This window comes from Brassica rapa, chromosome A05, assembly GCF_000309985.2.
Source record: "Brassica rapa cultivar Chiifu-401-42 chromosome A05, CAAS_Brap_v3.01, whole genome shotgun sequence".
Classification (NCBI taxonomy): Eukaryota; Viridiplantae; Streptophyta; class Magnoliopsida; order Brassicales; family Brassicaceae; genus Brassica; species Brassica rapa.
The window spans coordinates 18,775,248-18,783,086 of record NC_024799.2 but is presented as its reverse complement, the minus strand read 5'-3'; positions in this window follow the sequence as shown (position 1 = coordinate 18,783,086).

The following is a 7,839-nucleotide window of genomic DNA, read 5'->3' as shown; positions in this document are numbered from 1 at the left end:
AAACCTAACTTTTTTTGTGAGCACCTAACTTCTTAATTGAAAACTTAGAATATAAATCATAATCTAAAAACTTAATTAAAAACTTTTAAAAAATGAAGTAAAAATTATTTATTGGTTCGACCGGTGGTTCAACCGGTATCGGGTTCCGAGTTTTACTGGGTATTTGCGGGTTTTTAAATATTGGTTTTTTCATAAAACTCAAACCGGATTTTTTCTGGGTCACCGGGTTTACCGGTTCAACCGCGGGTCTGGGTCGGTTTTCAAAACACTGCATAAACTCTAACCACCTCTCAACTCTAAACTCTAAGTCTAGATTAGTTAACTTTAAGGGTATAAATGTCTTTTTCCATTCATTAAATGTGAGAATATAAGTGATTAGTGTAGACATGAAAAGTGGTAATATGAATGTGGTATTTGTGACAAATTTTTTTTTTAAATGGATCATTTTTAAAAAATCATATTTCATTTATTTCTACTTAACATGTTGGCTCATTAAGGTATAAAATTTTTTTAATTTTATTTTTTAATTATAAAAATTCTGTTGAAAAAAATCTTACAAAAATTAAATATTTTTAAATGATAATGCATTAATTAATTTCGTAATTAGTAGTATAATTTTATCCAAATCAATGTTAATTAAAAGTTTATTATAAAAAATGTTATTTTTTTTATAACCTCTCTAATTATAGTATATATTATACTAATATAAAAGTACTATGAATTAAATATTAAAAATTATATTAAAGTAATAAGTTTTATTCTATTTTTAAAATATATCTTTCACTATAAATATGATTCACCATTAAAAGGGGTTTAACGTAAACCACGTATAAAATTTACTAAAATAGTAAGTCTAAATTATGAAAACATAAATATATATATATTTATAAAATCATCTTATATACTAAAATTATAGAAGATAAATTATATTTTAAAACAAGAAAATATAAATGATCATAAACAAATATATATTCTATTGATAACAAAATAATATTTAAAATTATTTTGCGTGCAAATTAACTAAAGAAATTAAAAATATATATTTTAAAGGGGTTATCTATTTGTAAGACGCAAAATGTTTGTAGGGATTTTTGCAAAATTGACCTACAACTTAAAGTCAAACACAAAACTAACCTCTCTTTTTTTTGAAAATTGGTTTTGCCTTATTCACCCCACAAGTTCATATAATTTACGAAAATGCCATCAATTTTTTTTTTTTTTTTTTTTCGAAAATGACATTTTTACTCTCTCACCCTCATCATCTTCAAGTAATTACAAGATTGCCATTGTCATCAATACCACAACCACCATGAACAACCAATTTGAAGCTCTTAATGCTCCCAAAATCGATTTACCCTTCTTCTTTTTCCATTCTTGTGAACTAAACACAACATATCTCTCACTTTCTCTCCACAATGAGCCAAAAAAACCCAAGATTTTGATTCTAAAATTTTTATGGTTCATAGAGTCATAGAAGCCAACGATTATGGGTGGGTGACTTTCGTTTGTGATTTTGTGTGCTTGGAGAAGCCTTATGTATGCTAAGGAACTTATCTCACCAATTTAAGCTATGACATCGAGTTTTTTTCCAGATCTGTTCGTCAGACGACTTACTTGGGAAGTCGTCTGGCTGTAGACGACTTACCTTTCAGTCGTCTGGCTGTAGACGACTTACCTGGAAGTCGTCTGGTCAACGCAGAGGTTATTTTTGCAATTGACTTTGAAATCTGTAACCTGAGACGACTGAAAGTTAAGTCGTCTACTATTGTTTGGTTTCAAAAAAAATTCCAAAGAACCTAGACGACTTACATTTCAGTCGTCATAGGTTAGTTTTGCATTTGACTGGATAATTTCAGAAGTTTGACTTCCCCAGACGACTTACATTTCAGTCGTCTGGCGAAAATTAAAATAATAATATTTTTTTAAAAGTAGACGACTTAAAGTTAAGTCGTCATAGGTTAGTTTTGCAATTGAAAAAAAAAACTTCAAGATTTAATTATACACAGACGACTTATAATTCAGTCGTCCACCAGACGACTTAATTGTAAGTCGTCCAGGACTTTTTTCCGAGATTCTGGTCAAACCTCGTAAATCCTGGACGACTTACATTTCAGTCGTCTCGTGGACGACTGAATTATAAGTCGTCTGTGTATAATTAAATCTTGAAGTTTTTTTTTTCAATTGCAAAACTAACATACGACGACTTAACTTTAAGTCGTCTACTTTAAAAAAAATATTATTATTTTAATTTTCACTAGACGACTGAAATGTAAGTCGTCCAAAAAGTCAAACTTCTGAAATAATCCAGTCAAATGCAAAACTAACCTCTGACGACTGAAATGTAAGTCGTCTAGCTTTTTTGGAGTTTTTTTTTAACCAAACAATAGTAGACGACTTAACTTTCAGTCGTCCGAAATAACAGATTTCAAAGTCAATTGCAAAAATAACCTCTGCGTTGACCAGACGACATATAGTTTAGTCGTCTAGACAACTTAGATTGAAGTCGTCCGCGTCTTCTCCACTAGTTTTTAAGTCTTCTACCTTAGTTTTTGAATAACTTGTATTTTTAAGAGTGATAAGTAACTTCAAGATATGTAAAACTCATATTTACAAAATATGTTCTCTCCCTTAGTTTTACTAAATTTGACTAAGTTTTTCAATGCAAACTTATAAAAAATATGATATGCTTTGACTAGTTACTATTGTTTGTTTCCATCTCTTACCAACATTCTTGTTTATTATGATGAGAAAAAGGCCATTGGAGTTTATTATTGGATATGAGAGATCCAAAGATAAGAAAAAAGGCTACTGAAGTCTATTATTTCATTGATTTGTAAATGTGTAAACACATTGTTAGCACATTTAATACATCTTGGAAAACATTATTACTGATTTTACAAAAAATTCACAACTAAAAGAGTATACATGCAATTCACAAAACAGACCACAAACAAAACTATTATAGATCATTCATCTACAAAGACAAGCTTGGATTCCACTTGAGTAGACAAGACCAGACAACTTTTAAGAAGTCCAGACGACTTCTAAAAAGTCCAGACGACTTCCAGGAAGTTCAGACGACTTTGCCAGAAGACTTTTAGGAAGTTCAGACGACTTCCAGACGACTTTACAGGAAGTCCAGACGACTTCCAGACGACTTCCAGACGACTTCCAGACGACTAACAAGTAAGTCGTCCCAGAAGTCTTCCAGATCTGAAAAACCTGCATATTAAATCCAGATCTGAAAAACCTGCATATTCAAAAACGTTCAAATGGCTTAAAAACAGAAAAAAATGAGTGGAAGATTAGATAAATCTACCTTTACATAACACACAAAAATATATATCTAAAAATAATAGATCTACCTTCAAATTAGTGGAAGATGAGTACCATCTAATTAAAAACCTGCAAAAAAAAAATAGATTAGTAAGAAAGACATGAGACAAAATTGAAAAATTCATATAAAGTTTGGTGTTTTCAAGTCAAAGAGATTAGAGTGGGTTTGGAGAGTTTTAGTTTGGGAAAAAAGTAAGAACTTTATACAACAAGAACTTACCAAATGAAGAAAAATCAGACATAAGAACTTACCAAAACGCTCAGAAAAATCCAGACGACTTCCTGGAAGTCCAGACGACTTCCTGGAAGTCCAGACGACTTCCTGGAAGTCCAGACGACTTCCTGGAAGTCCAGACGACTTCCTGGAAGTCCAGACGACTTCCTGGAAGTCCAGACGACTTCCTGGAAGTCCAGACGACTTCCTGAAAGTCCAGACGACTTTGTCAGAAGACTTCCAAGAAGTCCAGACGACTTCCAGACGACTTCCAGACGACTAACATGTAAGTCGTCCCAGAAGTCTTCCAGATCTGAAAAACCTGCACATCAAATCCAGATCTGAAAAACCTGCATATCCAAAAACGTTCAAATGACTTAAAAATAGAGAAAATGAGTGGAAGATTAGATAAATCTACATTTATAGAACACACAAAAATACATATCTAAAATTAATAGATCTACCTCTAAATTAGTGGAAGATGAGTACCATTTGATTAAAAACCTGCAAAAGAGATAGATTAGTAAGAAATACATGAGACAAAACTGAAAAAATTCATATAAAGTTTGGTGTTTTCAAGTCAAAGAGATTAGAGAGAGGTTGGAGAGTTTTAGAATGATGAACATTACATTTTTGTTGCAGCCATTTGAGAGGAGGAGAGAGAATGTGTAAATTTTTCTTTATATAGGGAGACAAAAAATCCAATTAGGTTAAATATTTTTGACTCAGACGACTTCCTGGACGACTTACATTTCAGTCGTCTGGTGAAGAAATTAAAACAGACGACTTACATGTAAGTCGTCCAGAAGAGTTTAATATTTTTAGCGGAAAATTAAATATTTTTAGCGGGAAACTAAAATAGAAGACTTTCCAGACGACTTACTTGTAAGTCGTCTGGACGACTGAAATATACGTCGTCTGGACGACTGAAATATACGTCGTCCGTGTAAATTATTCAACAGACGACTGAAATATAAGTCGTCCACACCCTAAACATAACCCCTAAACTTATTTATCTAATTAAACACTTCATAAAATCAAATCAAACTTGAAAAGTGTTTACTATACACAGAAATAAACACATATTGGTGAAAACTAATTTTTGAAAAAAACATTTTAGTTTTCCAAGATCTAACCCTAACAATACATACAATACTACAACATATGTTTGCCAAACTCCTAAACCAAAGAATATAATGATACACTACTTCCACTCATCTATCTTCAAAACAAATCAATTTTATCATATCTTAATTTATATCACTTAAAACTGTTTATAATTACTTGATTTTTATTTTTCACGCATCAAAATATTTTTTACAAGATTTATAAATTATTTTTAAAATAAGCTGGTACCAGACGACTGAAACTTCAGTCGTCTGGACGATTTCCAACAATTCAGACGACTCAGACGATTTACTGGGGCTATATTCGTAAAAATGGCTTCTGTTTTTTTGTTTGGTCACAAGGGGCTGAGCTGTAATTTCACTAGGCTTTTAGGTTAGTTTTGCATTTGATTCAAGTTTGGGTATAGGTTTGGGATTAAAATCAAGTTGTGGGTTAGTTTTGGCAAAAACCCCATGTTTGTAAAGAAGTTTGGACTGGTTAAAAATGGGCCAATGCTTATTTATATATTGAACCCACGTGAATTGATTTTCGAGTAACAAAAGAATGATGTGGCGATTTGAAAACTTTCTATTGGTTGATTTTCTGGTCTGACGTCGCATAGCTCAGGGCTTCATATTCCCTTTTTAATATTGTAAAATGATCACTGCACAAGTAACGGCTCAACAACCAGGATATAAACGTTTCCTTAGAAAAGTAGTGTGGTCGAGTCTTGCTTTCGGAATATTTACATATATTCTTTAGAAACGTTTTACCAGGATAGAAACGTTTCCTTAGAAAAGTAGACTACAACTACTGGAGCACACCTTCATTTTAAGGGAAGTGGTCATATTTTCTTTACATGCAATGTAAAGATGGGTTGAGTCAATATAGCACATGCATGGTGTGCAATTAAATCAAATTAATAATCTTGTTTACAGCCTTTCATCTTCCTTGTTATATAAACCCTAATTCACATACCAAGATAGATTCAAACATATATGAAGAATTATATCAAAACCGAAGCAAAGAACAAGATATGAAAGTACCACTAAAGCCAAAGATAATATTCATCCCTTACCCTGCGCAAGGCCATGTCACTCCGATGCTCCACCTCGCGTCGGCCTTCCTCAGCCGTGGATTCTCCCCTGTCGTTATGACTCCCGGGTCTATCCACCGTAGGATCTCGACGACTAACGAGGATCTTGGGATCACGTTCTTGGCCTTATCAGACGGTCTAGAACGTCCGGACGCACTTCCCTCGGACTTCTTCTCCATAGAGAGGTCGATGGAGAACATCATGCCGTCTCAGCTCGAACGATTCCTACTAGACGAAGACGCGGGCGTGGCTTGTGTTGTGGTTGATTTGTTGGCTTCGTGGGCTATAAAAGTGGCTGATCGGTGTGGTGTTCCTGTTGCCGGATTCTGGCCGGTGATGCTCGCTGCTTACCGTATGATCGAATCCATACCAGAGCTAGTAAGGACAGGCATAGTTTCCCGAAAAGGTAATCTGATTCGTTTTAATACAACGGTTAATTCTCATATATCGTAATTGAGATATATGCCAAATATAATAGAGTGAATCACTTATAAATATGCATACTAGTTTATTTTTGGTTGACAAAATAAATTCATACTTATATACAATCACGCGAGTCCTATCCAATTTCAACCCTGACACAACCGCAGGATTAGTACAAACCATGGTGTTACATGCTCCGATCTACTATAGTTTGTATATTTCCACATCCGTCAAAAATGAAAATAATAAATATGGAATATGGCATCAATAGTTTCATACATTTGAAAACCAACTGTTTTTTCGTACATACTTTAGCAAAATATTTGTAACTGATAATTGCCTGCTTATATGATTACCTAAAACGCAATCATTGGAAGCGATAAAGAAAATAAAACCAAAAACAAATAAAGTGAAAGTCTTAACTACAACATGGTTTTATTATTGAATCACAAATGATATTCACATGACATCTAGCGCTTAAGACGCAGCGACGCAGCGTTATCGAATATAATGTGAGCATCTGCATACATTATAAGGATTAAGGAGTCATGATATGCATAACAAGTAGGTACTTTCCAGTGAAGAATATAGATATACATAACTTGAACATAAATATGTGTTAAGTAATAGCGCATGTTGTACATATATCGATATAGATTGGGATTATCTATAACTATGTTTTTTTGTTCTAAAAAGTCTCTAACTATGTATTTAAAGTAGAGATTATCTAGTTGTAGTTATCTTGTATAGATTGTCTAGTTTATTATTAACAAATTTATGTATAAATATGTGAAATACATCAATAAAAATAATCAATTTAAAACCTTGACAATACTTAGGTACGTCCGAATGAAGAATGTATATATATACGTACTACCTCATGTACTATAACTTATACATAAACAATAATATACCCAGAATATCAACAACAGAAAAAAACAATAATATACCCAAAGAAAAATAATAATAATAATATACCCAAAGAAAGCCGATGAGAATTAGTATGTCCGTGTACAAATCAACTACGTAAAGCATTTTTAGAGTTTTTTATTTTCTTATAAGTAACTAGAGATTTTACCGCGCTACGCGCGGTTTATTTTTCTATAAAATTTATATCTCAAACTTCAAAGTTTAAAATAGATTGAATCTATTTTGGTGTTTTTATTATATCATTTATTTGTTTTTTGGATAAATTAGAGTGAAATGATTTTGAAAAATTGTAAACTTTTTGTTAGGTATATCATTAATTTTTAATTTTATATGTAAACATAGTTTAAGTTTCTATTAAGATTTTAGCGATCATGTTAAAAGATTTATTAAAAATTCAAATAATTTATTTATGAAAAATATTAATATTTTCTATTATTTTATGTATATCATATTTTTTTTGTACATCATGTGATTGCAGTTTTAATTATTATTTGAAGAATAGGTAAATCACCTTATTTCATAAATGTGTAATCATTTTGAATATTTAAATATGTAAATTTGAGAACCAATGAAAATGATTCAATAAATCTTTAAAATTTTGAAGCTATAATTTGTTTGGTAGTTATTATTTTGTAAATATTTATTTAATATAAAAATGTGAAACTTTTAGGAAATTCAATATGAATGATTCCATGTTTAGATACTACGTAAGAGTACTTTGGGTAGATTGCAT